Source organism: Megascapheus bottae, chromosome 21 (genome assembly GCF_031878675.1).
Source record: "Megascapheus bottae isolate mThoBot1 chromosome 21, mThoBot2.hap1, whole genome shotgun sequence".
Lineage (NCBI taxonomy): Eukaryota > Metazoa > Chordata > Mammalia > Rodentia > Geomyidae > Megascapheus > Megascapheus bottae.
The window spans coordinates 20237316-20258447 of record NC_143529.1 but is presented as its reverse complement, the minus strand read 5'-3'; the positions used below and the strand labels follow the sequence as shown (position 1 = coordinate 20258447).

Sequence of the window (21132 nt, the reverse complement as noted above, 5' to 3'; positions counted from 1 at the left end):
CACCTTACTGTCCTTGCTCTTCTTGGATAAAATTTGGTGGACTTTTCTTTCTTTCTTTCTTTCTTTCTTTCTTTCTTTCTTTCTTTCTTTCTTTCTTTTGTTGGGGTAGAACATGTCCTTTTATACAGCCATTATTATTTTGACTCATCCTGCTTTAGGTAGTCTTTAACTTGTTCCGTCTATATGAGGAAAAGATTTTAGCTATTGTTTATCACTATTAAAATAATGCTTAGCCAAGCATTAGTGGCTCACATTAATAATTCTAGCTACTCAAGAAGTAAAAATCTGGGGAATAATGAGATGAAGTCAGCTTCAATAGCCAAATCCAAAACTCTTATCTCCAGTTAACCAGCAAAAAGCTAAAAGTGGAGGCATGGCTCAAGTGGTACAGTGCCAGCTCTGAATTGAAAGGCAGAGCAAGAGCCACAGGCCAGATAATTCAAGTCTATGTAATGGAACTGAAAAAAAAATAAAATAAAACCTATACTTAATTTCTTTTTTTTTTGTCTATTGCTTGAGGAGCTCGAACTCTGGGCCTGAGCACTGTCCCTGAGCTCTTCATCTCAAAGCTAACTCCTGTGTTTAATTTCTTCAGGAATGAATAACCAACAAAGATTTACTGGTTTTGTCTGCAGACTCCAATTAACCAGTGTGTCTAAAAAGTACATTTAAAGGAAAATAATATATGTTAATATTTTATACATTAAAACATGAATTATAGGTGTACATTATAAATTAATATTTATATGCCAGGAACCTAAATGCTATTATATAGTGTGTATTTATCAAAACATCCCATTGAGGACAGAAAAAAACATTAAAAGAACATTACCGTGCTATATGGCACAAGTTCTATAGTTTCTCGTTTATAGTTTATATTCTGGGATGTAGCAATGAATTAGATCCTGGATGTCTGACAAAATTTCACTGACTCCAGTAAAAGTCAATGAAAGTTTTGCCTGAGTAAGATCATGTTCTTTAAGTTATTTAAATACTAAGTATGAATTTGGACTAATAGAAAAGAAATTGATTAAAGTCAAATAGTTTATAATTAATATTAAGCACAACAAACATTGCACAAAGTTTAGCTCTAGAAGTTATGCCAAGGTAGGACACAATAATTTAAAAACCAACTGAGTGTCAGTAAGAGGAGGCAGGGTTCACTAAATCTTCTATTTTAATAAAAGCAAACACAAAGATCCAATAATGCCTTTCTTTAAAGTGCTAGATAAAAATGCTCAAAACCCTATGGAATCATGTGCCACATTATTATTGGAATTCTACCAAGGAACATGGATTGTATATATGTATGTGTACATATGCGTGCAGCTGTTTCTTTAATTTTGCAAACCAGTGTAAGAAAAATGTTTATCTTCTTTCTGTTACAGAAATAGTACTGTAGTACTACTAAACCTCATAAAATACATGCTCTCACCATAAGCAACTCAGGAGGATGCAACATTTTCAGAATTATTTCTGGTTTTGCAAACATCAATTATGAAAACCATTAGAATTAGATTTTTACCAGCAGATGCTTACCACATATCTGGGAATTTGGTATAATTTTCACGAATGAGACAGCTAATGTAGTTTTATGCTCTAACTTACCTCAAAATAGTACCATGCCTCTTGTGGAAGATCCTAGGACTTGAACATATTGAGTACCACACAGGAAATTGTATTTATGGTCTGCAGAGGCAAAAAAAAAAATCAAAAGACTTATAAGACCATGAAAAGGAAGGGAGGTAAGGCAGGAAAACAGGGCAAAGAGAACAGACAAAGGAATAAAATTTTAAGAGAAAATTATGACTGCTATTTAGCTGTAAAAGAACCATTTTGAATTTAATGTAAAATAATTTTCATTGCTTTTTTAGTTATACACTTAAGACACCTTTTAGAAAAGAAAAAAATTCATTTAAAATTACAACATATGGTTGAAAGGTAATCATACATCCTTAGTGGGGCAATTAATTCTAACAGCACATTCATAATCCTTACCATCACTTACTGACAAACCTGGAACTTGGCTACTCAGTGTATAATTTTTCTACACTAAATCATTTCCATAATAAATTATTTTGTAGCCCTTTTTATTATATTAAAAAGATTGCTTTTACTAAAACATGATGGTAGCAAGAATCTTTACTATAGTAGAGGAGTTTAAATTTTTTCTTTTGATCTGTTTGTTTCAAGTGATCTGAAGTACTGAGATTCCTTTTATACTGACCATACCTTCTCCAAGAAATATCCTAAACATGCATATTGTTATTCAAGGCAATCTGGTAATTTCCTTTCAAAATACAACTCCTGACACATTTACATCTCAGCAGCTACTAGCAGTATGCCAGATCAACAAGGAGAAAATGAAGAATATCAAGTTGATGCAAGACAATCTTCATGTACACTGAAAGAGATTTAGGAAAGAATATTTTGAATTCATCCTTTTGCCAACACAGTTCACACTGGCCTTGATCTAAAGAAGCTGGACCCAATGACAGATGTTTTCACCAATAATGTGGCATTTGAGACAAATAGCATGTAATAGAGCATAGGAGAAACAAATTAATTTGTAATGACCCGGGGTGGGAAGAAGGCTGATGTTGGCTAACAAACCCTAATGCCTAAAAGGGATACACTAACTGTGGATACATATTTCTGTACCCATTTTTAAAAGAATAAATATTTGGTGTTTCATAGCACACCCTTGACCTACACTCATACTCAAGTGAAGATTCAGCTATACAGCTTTAAAACCATTCTACACATAGAACAGTAAATTTTACATTTTCATCCAAACTGCTCATCTGAACTCCATGCTGTAATATCCAGGTTCCAATCTGACAGATATATCAAAAATAAATTCTTGATGTTCCCTTTTAAAATCCAAATAGTGTACCATTCTTGTGATCCCCTTTTAAAATCCAAAGAGTATCATTTTTTTTCCAATCCCTGCGCATGGTTTCATCACTTATAGTTTCTTAAGATAAAATCTTGGCACATCTCATTTGTTCTGCCCTCAAACCTATAAGGAAGATTTGCGGATTGTATATTCAAAATAAGCATTCAGTGAGATGACTCTTCATTAGACTCACCATTAAGATTCTATTTCTATGTTTGCCGTGGTTGGGAACTGATAGCTCCTGAACTATCTCCTTACTTCTCTTATTTTTCCTAGTCTTTTCTCTTTATAACAAGAAATTATTGTAGATAATAAATTTTGTAAACACATGTGCCCCAGAAACATTCAGAGCCAGACAGTTCTAATGAAAAACAAAGTTGATACTATTCTAATATGGGTGAATACTCTGTGTTTATATCTCTTGACTATCAATAAATATGTATGTCCCTGTCATCACAATTTCTGGAGCCCCTTATTTTCATCTAATGTGCAATGTTTGTTGTCTTATTGATCGATCATCTTGTGCCTCTAGAATAAACATTTCAGGAGGCAGGTCTACTTCAGTTCTATTGTCATGGTGAGAAGTTATTGAATGGCACAGTTAGATTTGTCTTTAAGAAACACTACTTTATCCTAGCAGAGGATTACAATAGCTGGAAACCCAGATACATAATTCCATATAGGATGAGGCTAAATGAAAGGACCTCCAGGATATGGAATGTTGTTCTTAATATACTGTTATTTCTCATCTCTTTTGTTGTCCCTTGGTTATTCTCATATTGTTACAGCATCTTACCTTGTATTATGGTATGTTGTATATATGTTTATTTGTTTATTCGAAATAGGAAAGGGAAGGGGGTAAAACAAGATGAGGGGAGGAGAGGGAGGAGGTAAATGGGAACAAAAATATGAGAAGGGGTATCAATGTGTGTGAAGTAATGCTTCTTCTATCCGGTGACTAAACTGTAATCCCTCTATTAATTACAATAAAAATTTAAAAAAAAATAGAAAGAAACACTGCTTTAACAGCATCCTGAAAAATATTTTGGATGGAGGGAAACCACTTGAGAAGAAATACATGGTCACAGTAAGAGATGCCAATAGCCAGGAAGAGAAATAAAAAGAAAAAGAACAACTACAAAATAATTTACAAGAATTTCATCCCTTATAAAGACCAATGATGAGTTCAATGTGAACATATTGAGTGTGGATGCCCAAAGAACATGCATGTAGAGATATCATAAGACCAGTTTGATATACTTAATTTGTAATCATTTAGTAAAGAGCTCATAATTAGAGCAATAGAGAAAGGGATACTCTAAGAAGATAATGAAAATCAGAAAAATCCAAGGTAGAATCATGAAAAGAAACACACAGAAAAAGTTTGCAAAGGAAGAAGGAATGGTTTCTAGGTATAAGCAAAATCTACTTTATTTTCCCAGAAAAAAACTAAAGCAACTAACTGATTTGCCTAGAAGTGTGTGCATTGGGAGACTGTGAATCAAATTAAAGCATCATTCAAAGAGCCAATGTTAATGTGTAAAGCCATCAGAATAAAGTAGATAGACAAGCTGGAAAGGCATAATGGTTTGATCAATACAACATCATGCGAGGTATTAAATATGGTATATGATAAATAAGCAATAATGGATAGCAAGGTGCTGGGAAATGTCAAGTAGTAGAATGATGACAGAAAAAAATTAAAGAAAGGGAAATGAAATATCTTACAAAGCTAATAGCCTATATACAACTTACATCAAATTTCCCTCTACCTTCAACATAGACTCGAATATTCAACATAGACTGAAATCTCTTTCTCTTTGTCAATATATATATTTATATATATATGAAAATACTTTAGCTAGCACACAGTTAGTTAGCACACAGTTAGCTAGTTTCACAGTTATTCTGTTGTACACACCAATTTTTTGTCATTAATGCTTATGATAAAAGATTGTTATTCTAATTACAAAAATCAGATTATTATCATTTGTTGTTTGGGAATATTAATGCAAGTATTGTGTGTGTGTGTGTGTGTGTGTGTGTGTGTGTGTGTGTGTGTGTATGCACCTGAGGTTTGAATTTAGGTCCTACAAGCTGACCCTGAGCTTTTTTTTTGCTAAAGGAAATTACTATACCACTTGAGCCACAACTCCCTCCACATCTGGCTTTGGTGGTTATTGGAGGTAAGAAGTCTCACAGACTATCTTCCAGGTGGGATTTGCACTGGGATACTCAGATCTCATTGCCTTGAGAATAGTAACCATGTGTGATGATATATGTGGCAAATCATTTATTTCTGAAATAGCCCTACAGGAGACATTCTATTATTCCTATTATTTTGCATCTGGAGATGCTGTAGATTTTGACTGTTTTGCTTGTTCAGCTACAGAGCTTGAAATTCTTTCAGAGTGATTCTAACTTCTAGTCATTTTCTTACAGTTTATTTTACCTCTGGTGTTTTCTCATTTTGGACATCATTTTGGTCAATCATTTTTTTGGGGGGGAGTAGATTGAACGAATCTCATAAGAAGACTCATTTCTATAATTTTATATGATGTAGTATTAATTTTTTTATGTTTACTATAGAAAGCAAATTCTATTGTATTGCTTTCTGAACTGAACAATCATACAGAAACTAAACTCAATAATGAAGCACTTACATATAGATTTTAATATGAAATAAATATAAAATTGTGATCAATATTTAATCTCTTACAAATGATGGGCTTATTTCCATTTCCTGGTGAGAAAACCTCTTGAGACCCGATCAGCTAACAGAGCTGAAGGCTGCAAAGGGACCACAGCTGGGTCAAGTATCTCCAAACTATTTCCTGAATGACTGCTCTCTCTGTACTAAGATTATTTAAAACATGCACACCAAGTACTTTGCATTTAGCTGGCTGTATGTCCATTTCATTGTTATGAATTTTCAGTTTGTATAATTTCCTATATCTTGTTTAATGTAGTTATTGGCTGATAGGCATTGTTTTCCTACCATTTTATTCTCAGAAGACTTCAAGGTTTAGATATGATTGCAATATTTTACATTTTATTTTGACATTTTCATCTTCAAATAATATTTAAATATCTTTTATATTTACACTTCAAATAAAATACTGCATGTACTGATATTTTAATGTTTCCTTTAAAAAGAAATTATATTTGATAAAGGTCTGCAAAAGACTATACATAAAAATGTGAAAGTAGAACTTAGTAAAAATCACTGGTTGGATTTTGGAAATAATAGGTAACTGAAACAAGTAACAATTGAGTTAAATATATGAAGAAAGACTGTGTTCTGTTTCTTTCTAGACAGAGTATGTGTTGAGGTATTGGTTTCTAGTACTGGAATAGTCTCAGTTAGAAGATATGTTTGATTTCTAAGGCTTTTAGGAGATTGATTTATCCCTTTCAAAAATTACACCATTTTTGGTACACAAAGTAAATATAGGAAGAAAGGAGGGAAGAGATGGGTATGGCATTGGAACTCTCCAGTATCTTGACTGTGGTAATAGAAAGAGAAAAGATAACAGATGATAAATCTATAAAGGAAGTCATGCATGTATGTGCATACATATGTGTGTACCTACCACACTTACAAATGAATCCAAATAAAACTGAGACAAAAAGATTGGATTGCATCAATGTCTGGTTGGAATATTATGTTGTAGATCATTATTTTGGGAGAAAGTGAGCACTGCACAGATAATTTTCTGAATGCTTTCTCACACTGGTATGTAAGAATACAATTACCTCGGCCGGGAGTTTGGCCTAGTGGTTAAAGTGCTTGCCTGGCATGCACGAAGACCCGGGTTCGATTCCTCGGTACCACATACATAGCAAAAAGCCGGAAGTGGTGCTGAGGCTCAAGTGGTAGAGCTCTAGCCTTGAGAAAATCCAAGGACAGGACTCAAGTCCTGAGCTCAAGCCCAGGACTGGCAAAAAAAAAAAAAAAAAAAAAAAAAAGAATACAATTACCTCAATGAAAAATTCGATAGAATGTAATTATATATAATTTTCAATTAACTTTGTTCAACATTGAATTAAAGTAAAAATCAAATTAAGTTTTTAAACCTGCTTTTCATATATTAAATTCTTTTAAAGGCCAATGTTTCTTCCTTGTTTAAAAACTCTAGCGTCAGATAAAGGAGTGCATGCTTGAAATCCTAACACTTAGGAAGCTGAGGCAGGAGCATCAGATGATCAAAGTCATGCTGGGCTACATAGTAAGACATTTCCTCATCCCAAAGGAAGTACTTTACATTCATACAATTGTTCTATTGCTGATAAAGTAAGTCTACTTTATTGTGCCATATGGTTTGTTTTAAGAGTAATGTCAACACAAGAAATTATAATAATATCAAAACAATAGTGTAGAAGGATAATGATAAACACAAGAAAAATTGCTCCAAGACTTGTTAAGTATCTTTATATATGGAGCTAATACTATCTGTGTCTTAACTTCATTAACTCAATTAAATCTCAGGCCAATATTAAAAGATTGATAGTATAATGATTGCTATTTTATGGATGAGAAGATTGAAACCAAAGGAAATGAAATCATTTTGTCAAGACCAAATATCAAGTATTCTGTATGTAATATAGGTACATATACTATATATGTTAAAAAGGATAATAATAAGTCATGTCAAGATTAAATATTGTTATTGTCAAAATTTGAATTATGGGCAAGAAAGATTTCTTTTGCCTTTTAGATACTCTCAGTGTTTCCAAATTCAATTGTAACTCTCTCATTTCCCAAGATATGAACATTTTAGCTAAAAAAAAGAATTACACCTATAAAATTGATAACACTGATTATTTTTGCTAATCTTTAGATGAACTCTCATGACATGTTTGTAATTTCTGTGGTATGTAGTAAAAGAGGGAGAAAATTAAAATCACCATTTCAAGTATTTCCTATAATTCAAGAAAAGAAATAAAAATCAGACAATAAAATGACACTTTCATATTTGTTTCTTCTGCAGCCTTATAATTATTAATATGTGTTAAGTACATCTTGATACTAATGATATCAAATGCTGATGTTCACATGTTGATTTATTCATTTAAATGTATCAGGAATTGTGCTATGGGCAAAGTAATAGTCTAAAACATGAATGAAACATAGAAATATTTAAATTATTTGCCCTTAAGGAGCTCAAACTCTGACAAAAGCTAAAGTCAGTGGAAGACAAAATGAAATGTGATTAAATGTAGTACTCAGATAAAATATTTAGGAGATGAATATAAATCTAGTTCAGAAGGTTTCTTGTTTTTGACACTTAGCTGGCATTTTAAGTCAATAAAAATTAATTTGTTTAATTACAAATGCAAAAGATCTTTTGTGATGCAAGTTTCAGGATAGATTTCTGTCATCTCTATTGTCTTTATTAGGGAGAAGTTTCTCTTCTCTGGTTTTCTATAGTTACAAATTTATTCTAGGGCTGGTTACCTTATGGTTACTAAAGATCTACCAAAAGTCATGTTAAGAGGGCAAGTATAGGCCAGGAATGGTGGCTCATGCCTGTAAGCCTAGCTACTCAAGAGGCTGAGATCTGAGGATGAAAGTTCAAAGCCAGCCCAGGCACAAAAGGACCTGAGACTCTAATTTCCAATTAACCTCTGGAAAACGGGAAGTGGAGCTTGGCTCAAGGCTAGGGCAGTACCTTTGAGCTGAAGAGCTCAGGGACAGCACCTGGGCTAATCTCTCTGACCAGATAGAAATTTCATGTATTAATGTGGCTTACATCTTGAGTTGCATTCCACATCCATGAACAGAGCCCTGCAGTAAGCTCATAACTGAGTTACTTGGACTCGCAATTGCAAATAAGAATCTACTCTTAGGGAGGTTAGACTGGCTTAATGGAATAAATGTGGCTGTTGGACAATAAATGTAGCATAGAATAAAAGAGGTGAAAGGTTATGGCAGCCATTGAAGAACAGGAAATAAAGGTAAGAAGCAACTTCTTTCTTGATAATTTCAGAAGACATTTGAAGATCTTTTAGTAAGCTATGGACACATTCATATTTAAATTATTAAAGTGAAGAAATTAGATATTCAAGTCCTCACAGATAGTTGCAGATAGGTATAAAAAGACTTGATCAACACCTGTCGCCTAAATCATTTTGAATTTCCAAGAATCACTGAATTTCTAGATCTATTAGACTTTTCTTCTAAGTGGCTCCTCTCACTTCTGAATTCTCATGAACTTGTCCATACAACTTGCTTGACACTTTAATATACACATTTTAATACATCTGATTTGTCATATATAAATGTTGGGTTTCATACTTAAGACTATAAGATCTTGCTGGAAACTGGCATCTCCCATCTGTAATCCTAGCTACCCAGGAAGATGAGTTCTGAGGATCAGAGTTCAAAGCCAGCCCAGTCAGCAAAGCCCAGGCCAAACATACTTTTAATCAACTACCATAAAGGTCATAGAGGATTAACTACCATATTAGGTCATATAGGATGAAGCTAAATGAAAGGATCTCTAGGATTTGGAAACAAGAGCTTTATTTTTTGTGATTGTTGTTCTTAATGTACTATGTTATTTCTCTTCTCTTTTTTTTCCCCTTTGATATATCTCATATTGTTACTGTATCTAACTTTGTTACCTGGTATATTGTATATATGTTTATTTGTTTATTTGAAATAGGAAATGGAAGGGAGGAAACAAGGTGATTTGGAGGGGCTCGGGAGGGAAGTGAACACAAAAACACGAGAAGGGTATCAATGTATGAGGAGTAATGCACCTACTACCTGGTGAATGTAACTGTAATCCCTCTATACATCATGCCAACAATAAAAAGAAATTAAAAAAAATTAAAACATTAGTGGAGGGGCCGGGAGTTTGGCCTAGTGGTAGGGTGCTTGCCTAGCATGCACAAATACCTGGGCTCGATTCTTTGGTACCACACACATAGAAAAAGCCAGAAATGATGCTGAGGCTCAAGTGGTAGAGCTCTAGCCTTGTGAAAGTCCAAGGACAGTGCTCAGATTCTGAGCTCAAGCCCAGGATTGGCAAAAAACAAAACACAAAACAAAACAAAAAACAGAAGTGGAGCTGTGGCTCATGTATTACAACACTAGCCTGGAGCACAAAAGCTTAGGGATATCACCCAGGCTCTGAGTTTAAGCTCCAGGACTGGCATACTCACATAGAAAATTGAATATAAGATTTTTGAGAACACTACTTTGTACTCTCCCGCTCCTCGCAGTGCTAGTATACGAGACAAGGACACTACAGAACTGTTCGATGACAGAAATGAAGAAAAACATAGTTCCAAGGTAGCAGGTCACTAACTCAGGCCTTCTGTTCTATGGATATGCAACATCTTGTCTAACTACATTGTTCATTAACAGAGGAATGGAAGGATACAAGGTTTCTAAGAATGCCATGAAGTAGTAAAACTTGCAATGTTTGATATCAACAAAACCTGGGTTTGAATTTAGTTTTAATAGATATATAACAATGGATAAATTTCTTCTTCCTTTAACTTAGCCTTTAGGATAAAGATTATAAGGTTACTCACCACATAGAATTGTTTTAAAGCATAAAGTATGTGGCATTTTAATGAGCTGCAAATATCCAAGACTTATTTTAAAATAGCCCAGGAATGGTAGCTCATAACTAATTTCAGCTTCTTGGAGGATAGAGCTAAAAGTGTAGTGGTTTGTTATAAGCCAGGGCAAAAATGTCACTAAGACCCTGCCTCAAAGCTGAACATGATAGTATTGACTCTAATCCCAGCGATGTAAGTAGGAGGAGCACAGTCTGAGGCTGGCCTAAGGGAAAGTGAAAGATCTTATCTGAAAGATAACTAAAGCAAAAATGGCTGGAAATATGACTCTAGTGGCAGAGGATCTTCCCAGAAAGCTCAAAGGCCTGATTCAAACGCTAGGACCATCACAAAGATAAGAAAATATTAAATACTATTGTCCCCTGTCCTCAAATATCCACAATATAAAGAAAACAGTATTTTAAGGGACTACTAGAAGGCTGGATGCCTACTGAGAAATTAAAAATAAAATACAACTGATGCCATTTCCTCCCCAACATATTACTATTACATTTCTGGTCAACATCTGTTTGGTAACAGATAGTTAATTTATCATTATAGCTAACAATGGTAGTTTGCCAGAAAGAGGTGGTTCTTTCACTTCAAGGTCTATCACCCATTGTGAGTTGCTTCTAGAATAACAACTGGTAATGGAAGTCCTTTGTGGAGATGATTGCTTCCTAGTATCCCATCACTTTCTCTAATGACAATGCATTGTCTTGAACCTCCCCTTATCCAGCACATATCTCAACTAAACAGTATACTCCATCATGTGGATGCTAGAGAATTCGTTCAGTAGTGTTGTCCTGTGTTTATAGGAAGGTTATTTGTTTGATGTCAGTATTTTTCTTGCAGACTCTTAAGTTTAAAAGTAAGGTGTTTGAGTTGATATTGTTTCAACTTGACTGGATGTCCAGATATTTGGCAAAGCCTTATTTTTAATGTGTTGGTAAGCTTGTTTTCAGAAAATATTAGCACATAAAGCAAAGAAGATGGCCTTCATCACTGCTTTGAGGTCCAAAATAGAAAGAAATGATAAAAAAAAAGATAAATGAACTTTCTCTAGCCCTAGGACAAAAATGCTTTTATTCCTTGGTTTTTCTATTTGGGATTTATGCCAGCACCTGGTCTTTGTACCCTCTTCTACTTCTCAGGTTTTCATATATTGACTGAATCGAATCTCAGACTGAATTGAATCACTGGATTTCTTAGTTCTCCAGCTTGCAGACAACAGATGGAGGGATTCTTGAGCTCCATAATCACATCTGCCATTTCCCATAGTAAATAAGTATGCACACACATATGTATGTATATGTATATATTATGTGTTGGCTTTGTTCTCTGGAGAATCCTGAACATACTGCTAGGTCATACATTTCTTTTCCCTAAAACTTCTCTCTCTTTCAGCAAATTAAAGGCCCTTTCATACTTTATGCAGAGTATGGGGTCACCAGTTTGTTTTCTTTTTCTGGGGCAGTTGGTCAACAAATATTTATACAGTGCTAAGTAGGTAAATGTGTTAATCACAATATTTCATATATAGATAAAGACCTTTGCTCCTGAGACTTATATTCTAATGGAATAGAGTTAAAGATAGAAGGAGAGAAGAAAAGAGGAAGGGAGGAAAGGAGAGCGAGAGAGAGTGAGAGAGAGTGAGAGAGAGAGAGAGAGAGAGAGAGAGAGAGAGAGAGAGAGAGAGAGAGAGAGAGAGAGAGACTGACTCAATTGCCTTCATTTTAAATTCATGTATTCTCCTTACTGGACTAAACAAATTTCTAAATGACTATAAGCATGTCCATAGACTGGCCACTTTCCTAGCCTGTCAGCAATGGATCTATTCGAAAGATGCATCTCTTTTCTTGTCCTAGGTTTGTCAAGGAACTTCAGTAGACTTTGCATTCACTCTCATTAAACAGTAAATAGAGATAGACAATCATTAGAGTAGATGGATGATGAAGCTTTATATTAAATGAAGCTTAATGCTCATAGTCCCTAAATACTTGTCCAGAGCATAGCTTAAAACTCTCCAATATTTACTTCAGGAGGACAGAGGTCAGGACTCCAAATTCCTATTCTAACTAATCAGTATTTTTATTATCTTAAATGTCTGGATTTCATATGACATCACCTTACACAAATCTTACAATCAATGCCCTGACCAATTTAAATAACAGTAAGTGTGAACAATTTTTTTAAAAAATATTAAACCACTGCAACAACCTGAAAAAATTTGAAAATAGTTTTGAATTTGAGTTTCAATCACAGTTTACTTTTTCTAAAAACTTTTGAAACATATTTCTACAAATTTAAAACTATTGTAAAGTTTAATTTTTAATTTTCTTTTGATAGAAACATAGCAGTAAAGAGACATCATTTGTCTCCCACTTTTGTGTTTCTCTTTGTATTCTCTTTTATATTATAAATCTATTTGAATAGGAACATAAAAATTTTTATGTTTATTTTTTATTGTAATTAATAAAAGGGTTACATGATATTTACCAGATAGAAGGTGCATTAATTCACATACATTGATACCCTTTCACATGTCTTGGTACCCATTACCCTCCCCCCATCCCCCCACTTTGTTTTCCCCCCTTCCCTATCAAATTTCAAATAACCAAATACAAATAAATTCAGTATATCAGCTAACAAAGTGAGATACTATAACAATATGAGATACCCAAGGGACAGCAAAGGAGAAATTTTATTCATTGTATAAGCTGAATTTAAGAGGTATCTCCTTTTACATTTTATAATGGCTTGATTTGTCAGAAGTCAATCAGATTAAAAAATAAATCATTCAAACCTTCATACCAGATAAAGAAAAATCTTACGTGCATTGAAATAATGTGTTGTCCTTCATATATAATCACAAGATTGACATTCTTTCAACAGCAGTCAGTTTTGAACTGAGCAGTAACGACAGGATGAGGTTAAGTTATTTGCAGAGAACCAGAGAATATTCTAGGAGAAGATGGTTTAAACTTGGATGGAAGTAAGAATGGAATTAAACCTGATTTGGGTAGACATGAGAAAGAGTCAACACTATCATAGAAGCAAATGTTGCCCAGTGTATAAAATTCTTCCTGCTTTTGGACAAGATGATTACTGAGAATGTGAATGTAGATTATACTTGACTAAAGTAATAGTGATTAAATAATTGACCTCTTGGTCACTATGGCTTCAAAAGTGATGTGTGTATATGCACCTGAAGAAGTTATCCTCAAAAAGGAAAAAAGAAATCTCAAGTTTGAAAGAGTAAGAATTAGAACAGATATTTACATTTATTTGTAGTTGAAAAGAAACAGATTTTATAAGATGCAAATTGACCCTTCATTAGATGTGCTTGTTATTTGATTTTTAAAGAAAAATTGTTTTTCACATACCTTGTTTCTAAGAAGAGATTTTTCTAAACAAATTCTTAGCCTTTCTACTTCTTCAATACTTTTAGCATTTTTTTAATTGGGTGGAGACTATCCTTATCTAGCAACACTTGGGATAAGTCTGCTATTTCTGGTATTAGTTAGCATGCTGCTATGATTTAAATATGTATATGTTAAAGGGTGATGGAACCTTTTAAGAGGTAAGTCAGAGTGGGTGATATTTAGGTCATTGGTGGTGTTCTCTTAAAGGAAATTGTGGGATTGAGGATCCTTCTCTTTTGCTTCTACAGTGATCATGATATGACATGTTTTACTCCAATATATGTTCCCAGTATGATGTGCCTCTTACAACTAACTGATGGATGACTCTCATATACCTTAAAGTAGACTTCTTAGTAACAAAAATGTTAATTTTCCTTCATGTGTCTAGTGAAGAAGAGACACCACTGAGGTTTCTGAGAATAATCTCATAACTGGGAGGCCTGACAGTGGTACCCTCATTTATTTCCACTTCTCTTCCACTTCTATTTCTCATGTGTATGTATGCTTAAGTGATTTTATGGTTATCCAGATATCATTAGCCAGCCCCTGAAAACCTATTCACCTCCTTTTACCTTCTTTGTCCTGGAAGACAGACTTTCATAGGTTGAATCCAGGGCTGTTGACTATTAGTTCAGGTTGGTGACATTTATTATAGTAACCATGGCTATGCTGCCAAAGAAATACATGTACAAAGAAAAACAGTCCATTCCTTTATGGTAGAAAAGTATTTTAATAATAATAATATATATAATATATTAATATAATAATATATTTACTACTTTTTTCTGTCAATACTGAGAGGTTTGAACTCAGGCCATCATACTTGCTAGGTAGGTGCTCTACTTCTTTAACCACTCTCAACACTGTTTGCTCTGGTTAATTAGTGAGCCAGAAATGTGTTTTTGGTCAGGACTGGCATGGACTATGATCATCCTGTTTACCGCTCTTGCCATAGCTTGGGTGGCAAATGTGCACTAGTGTACCAGGCCCTTTCTGTTGAGATACATCTTTTGACTAATTTTGTTGAGAGTATCCCAGAATTGTAATCCTCTTGATCTCAGCCTCCCAAATAATTAGGATTTTTTAAAAATATTTGACCATAACTATGACTGTCAAGAGTCTTTGAACCATGAAATCTAGGTCTTAAAGTAAGTTGAACTTCCAGACAGATTTTTACTACTTCAATAGAAAGTCTTGAAACCAACATTAAAAGAAAAAATTGGCAATATAAAATACAATATTTAAGACAGGAGGATATGTTGTATTAATCACTGAATGACACCTTATTTATCATAAACACACAGTAATAAAAAACAAACTTTCAAGCCAGGTGCTAGTGGCTCACAACTGTTATCATAGCTATCTAGGAGGCTGAGATCTGAGGTTCATAGTTCAAAGCCAGCCTGGGCAGGCAAGCTGATGTGACTCTTATCTCTAATTAACCACCAGAAAACTGGAAGTAGAATTGTGGGTCAACATGGTAGAGCACTAGCCTTGAGCAAAAATTGTTCAGGAACAGTGCCCAGGCCCCAGGTTTGAGCCCCATGACCTACAAAATTAAAATAAATAAATAAATAAACTTTCACTAGTTATATCAGCTGTTCCACCTTGATCATTGCTGAAGTTGGTAATTTGACATGTGTTCCTATTATGTCTAAATAAGTAGCACTGATTTAGTGCTACTTAAACTGATATCTGGAAAGTTTGACCTTGCCTCAGCAAATTTTAAAAAAGCTGCCATGGCAGACTATGGAAGGCAGGACACATAGCTACTCAATTTGTGACTCTGAAGAAAGTAGTTTCAATTGACATAACAATAATGTGTTGACCACAACTTAAGCAAAGAAGAAATGTGTGCAGGTGAGTTTAGAATAACTCCCAAATAGAAAGTAAAGGAAAGAAGGTTCAGGAATGCCTCCATCCCTTACCTTGCTAGAAAGGTAGTATATTTGGGCCCTGAATCAAAATGGTCCTGAGTAAAAAAGGACTGTTGAGATTTCTCCAATAACTCAGTCCTTCAGTAAACATCAGATTAAGATAATTCCATTTCTACCACAGAAAACTGTTTCAGGTAAATCAATGTACCTGACTATAAATTGAAGGAAATGCATTACATGAGACCTAGGAAACAGAGAGTAAAGAAAAATTTGATGATGGGGTCTAGAAAAACAAAACAAAACAAAACAAAACAAACAAACAAAAACCTTGGCATGTGGAACTAACTGGAAACAAATAGACCAAGGGCTTATGCAAAGAAAAGGAATTGTATAATTTAGGATAAAAAGGAGAGAGAGAGAGAGAGAGAGAGAGAGAGAGAGAGAGAGAGAGAGAGAGAGAGAGAGAGAGAGAGAGAGAGAGAGAGAGAGGACAGAGAGCGAAAGAGAGAGAGAGAACCCTCGAGAAAGAAAATAGCTATGAAAGCTGTTAACTCCAAGGAGAAGATGTTCATTGACAGCCATTTCAGATATCCTCATGGACAGTATCGTGAACAAACTGTTCAAGGAAGTTTCCAACTATCAAGAACCAGTGAGATTTCTCAAGCAGCTCAGACAGTACATTATCTCTAATCTTTGGTAGTCAGGATGTCTACTCAGAAAGATTCAATCATTTCCGTGGTTATTCACTGTTACATATATCCTGCCTTCCCCTTTTCTGAGTAACAGCTTTTATTGCAGTTAAACACAACCTAGATCACAAGACCTAGGGTTTCCTTCTTAATTTACAGTGCCCCAAATCAAATGAAAATGCAGTACCATACGTTCCCAAATAGCACAAAAAAATGTACAATTGCAAATACTGAAATACAAAGTGGGTTTTTCCTTATTTCATAATAATCTTTGACTAGTAATGTTTTATGTTCACTAGTTATTGCTCCACGCTACATAAAGAAAAGTTTAATTTTACTATGCATCTTTATATTGTATGATGCCAGTTTAAATGTAAATATGAATGTTAAATGTGCAAGCAGAATTACAAAAGTGGCATAATTTGTACTCCGTGGCTTGTGCACACATATATTTTGTTCTACACAGAACATAAAAATACTATACATGTCTAATTGAACTGTTCTTATTTCTTTTATTTGCAATTTATGAGAATTCTAGTAATGCTCTTATTTTAGCATACTGGTGAGAAAAGGAGGACTTAAAGAATGACTTATAGTTGCTGTATTTGTCTCATACACATGGAAACAAAATAAAAGAACAAAACAGGATATAATGAAATTATTTTGTATATTTTATACCGCTCTGAACATATTCTGGTTCAGAGAGAAAATGTGGCTTCGCAGGAGGTCAGTGCCTTGCTTGTTCAGTCATAGATATAATAATGTTATTTTGTACTCACTTTCCATAGTGCTAAACTCCCAAGTATCATAGGTCTTCTGAAATTCAGTTCTGAAAGGGAACATCATGAATGTTGTATATGAATGGAGTAGTATGGAACTGAGGACATACACATTGTACCTATCTATATTCACATGCATATTTTTACTATAAAATCACAGGTTCAAAGATAAGATTATTAATAATTTCAAAATATTGGTAACAAACATCTAATAAAAGATTTATGTGAGTGTATGACCTTCACAACCATTCAGGTCAAACACTTTTGAGACCAACTGGATCTGAAAGAAGCACAGGAAACACGATCTGGAGATATTGTACTGAAGAGGGTCTGTGTGTAACACTGGATGATCTCATTCAGGATGAGGAGTGGTGAATTCTTTTATAAGAAAAAGAATAAAATGAAAAAAGGTTTTAGTGACTAAAACAACTATGTATTCACTGAAAATCTTTCCCTTTCCTTCAGAAAACAGATGAAATTATCCTCTCTTTTTGCCATATCACTAAGTCTAATCAATGGAATTGGGACAAAAGTAATACACAGTAGTTCTATGCGTGACTTATAGAAACTTCCTGCATGATCTACCGCTCTCTTTGTTTCCTTGTGTGAAAGATAAAGAAACGCAGACGGTCCAGTTAAGGACTCATATTCTCGAAAGGAATGACTGAGCCACAGTTCAGAAGGGTTCTGGATCTCATCAAATGCTTTGAGCAATATGTTTAGCTACTGAGGTTTGGGGAGTGCTTTCTATAAATATTAACCTGTATTGAACAGAAGAAACTTCTTTCATTACTTTGAACTCAGGAACTTATAATGAGGGGTGTTCAATGACAAGACATATCAGGTCAAGTCAAGCAGCTGACATTGGTACACAGGAGACATGGGATAATTTAGGGCTGTGAGAAAGATACTGGTTGTTGGAATGGTTGAATGCAGGGAATTGGTTGGTCAATTACAAACCTGAGATGAAGCAGGTACTGGATATATTTAAAACCCACCATTTTTGTTTTGGTTAGCCATAGTGGCTGAAGTAACAATTTTTTTTTTTGGTTGGGACTTGAACTATGTACTTGGGCACTGTTCCTTGAGCCACAGTGCTACTTCCAGTTTTCTGATGGTTAATTGGAGAGAAGAGTCTCAGGGACTTTTTGTGCCCTGGCTGGCTTAGAACCACGATCCTCAGGACTCAGCGTCCTGAGTAGCTAAGATTATACGTGTGAGCCACCAGTGCCTGGCTCCTCTGCATTATCCTTAATTGTTTCCCCTGTGACATGTAAGTCACATTGTAATCAGATACACACACACACATACACACATATACATATACATATATATATATATAAAGAGAGAGAGAGAGAGAGAGAGAGAGAGAGAGAGAGAGAGAGAGAGAGAGAGCGCTACACTCATTTGCCTGTTTATCTAATATGACTTTCCTAAGGTTCACTTGGTCAATTTTGTTAATTGCTGTCCAGTAAAGTACATAGTACTTAAATGATTGACTAAATGTAAACCATAAGACATAACTATATTCACTTATTAAGTATTTAATACATTAGACATTTGGTTCCTGCCTTGTCCTCTAGAACACATTAATGAATACCTTGTATCTAAATTCTGGTTTTGACAGTGTCTCCATTTCATGCAATGAGAACTCCATAATAATATCTACTCCATTGCATAGGCCTCTATCATTTGCCTGCATTTTCCTTTCTTTAAGCAGTACTTAGGCTTGAACTCACAGACTTACACTTACTAGGCAGGAACTCTACCACTTAAGCCACATCTCCATACTTCTTTTAAGGCAGGTTCTCACTTTATTATGCCTGGAAAGCCTTGGTTGTATTCCTTCTATTCCTGTGCCCTTATAACAAGTAATCAATGGGCACTCAATCCTTGCCCAGTCATTGGTTGTGATGGATTCTTGAGAACTTCTTTTGGCTGGGGCTGGCCTCATACCACAATCCCTCCATCACTGCCTCAAGTAGCTCAGGTTTGAGCTGCAGGTACCTGTCTTTGCCTGACATTTTGACCTTTGTTCAAATTTGCCCCACTTCTCTTTAAGGTAGATCCTGGGACTTCTCTTGGTTCTGACTCTTTCTCTTTGGTCATTTAGCCCATCCTTTCAAACACAATCTATCTTGCAATTTACAGTTGTGTGTATTTGTTATATTTTTCACAAATATTGATATACTAACGTGCCACAAAGTCTTCCATCGCCTACTTCCAATTCTAACCGCCCTGGCTCACTATCCACACGATTGTGTTCTCATAGCCACATTTCATCACACCAGTGAAACGGGGTAATGACTGTGGGAATGTACTGCCTGCTCATAAAACCATTTCAAGTAAAAGACTTCAAGATCCCAAGAACTGTCATTTAAATCTGCATCATTATTTACTGTAGAACATAGAACATCAAGGTCTCAAGTATTTTTTTCCCTTCTTGAGCCAATACCATCCATTATGGGACAGGGAACTGAGGTACAATGAAGCTAGTAACCTCTGAACTAGTTTCCCCAAACATTATGGCTTTCATTGTTCTTGTCCTTTCCTCTCTAAACTGTGGATGATTAGAACTGACAGTCACATAGCTTTAAAAGGAATTAAATGCAATAATCGAAAGCTATAGTGTTTCAAAGGCTTAGGCTACATGCTGTGAATTAGTTATGTATCTGCTTTGAGATAAACATTTTGATGATACCATTAAGATTCTGTAACTTCTTTTTTTTCTAGATTTCTAATTTAAAAAAAATAACCCATTCTGGTTGCTATAGAAATGATTATGATGTCACAGAAGCTGATGGCTTCTCGTAATCTATAAGCAGCAAGAGCAGATGTGCCCGTAAGAAACAAAGATCTTGTTTCCATACAAATGTTCTCAAAATAAAACATAAAAGAAGAAAAATACCCAGAGCACATAATACAAAGAAAAAGAATCACTTCTAAATAGAATGTTTTACAAAGTTTTCCATAAAGCCTCAGCTGCTCTTCAAGGCACAACCAGCTTGAACATGGATAGCAGACATGAAATTACAGTATTCACAAAATTAGTATTCAGCTTGCAGAATCTCTCCTTTCAAAGGCTTCATGCATACTTTATGCATGGACAATTATAGAGGCAGGTAATGAGAGAGGTTCTGATTTTCCCATAGTTATTGTTGTACTTAGCTGGATAAGACTTAATAAAAATTGCTTTGTTAAAAAATAAAGCTCAGCAATAATTTATTAACTCTACTAAAAAAGTCTTTTGGCTTGCATTATAAAATACAATGGACATTTTTTCTGAAGCACACATCTGGCCATAGGAGTAGATAGCAACATATCTACTTTTGATAAAGAATCAAATCTCAGTATCAATTATGTATTTGTAAGCTAAAATAATTATTTATTACTATTATTATTATTATTTAGTCCTATCACAATTCAGTTATTAGAGGTTTTAAAAAAGAAAACTCAGAGTTTATCATTATGACCACTGGAAACACACTGGATGTGATAAATAATATATCAAACAAATAAGTTGGATCAAAATTCATTTAAATATTTCAATAACAAACTTTGATTTCAATCCTACATACTGCAATAGCAATTTATATTCTTCTAAATTAACTCTTCAGTTTAATTCTTCTTTAGCTTCTGAGTAACCCAGAATATTTCTTATTATTAATAACAGTTTTGACACTAAAACAAGTGAATAATAATGCTCCAATCTTATTGATTGCTATAAAAACTCTCACCAACTAACTTGCAATGTTATTATGCCAAGAAGAAATTTAGGTCTTTATATAACCAAATGAAATAGTAAAAATGAGACAAATTATGTGTTTTAGACAATTCCCGAGATGCTCTACTCTTAAAGAAATCTACTAGAGAATAGAAAATATCCTATTA

The 21132-nt window shown here is 34.4% G+C and overlaps 1 long non-coding RNA gene across 1 annotated transcript; it reads right to left on the bottom strand.

The window, feature by feature from the left end:
* Window positions 1-9: 9 nt before the first annotated feature.
* Window positions 10-17284, bottom strand: LOC150048729 (uncharacterized). Its single transcript, XR_016539092.1, has 3 exons — window positions 17242-17284; window positions 1609-1689; window positions 10-179 (listed from the first exon to the last, which is right to left on the bottom strand). It is a non-coding gene; the product is annotated as an uncharacterized LOC150048729 (long non-coding RNA).
* Between the last annotated feature and the right edge of the window lie 3848 nt (window positions 17285-21132).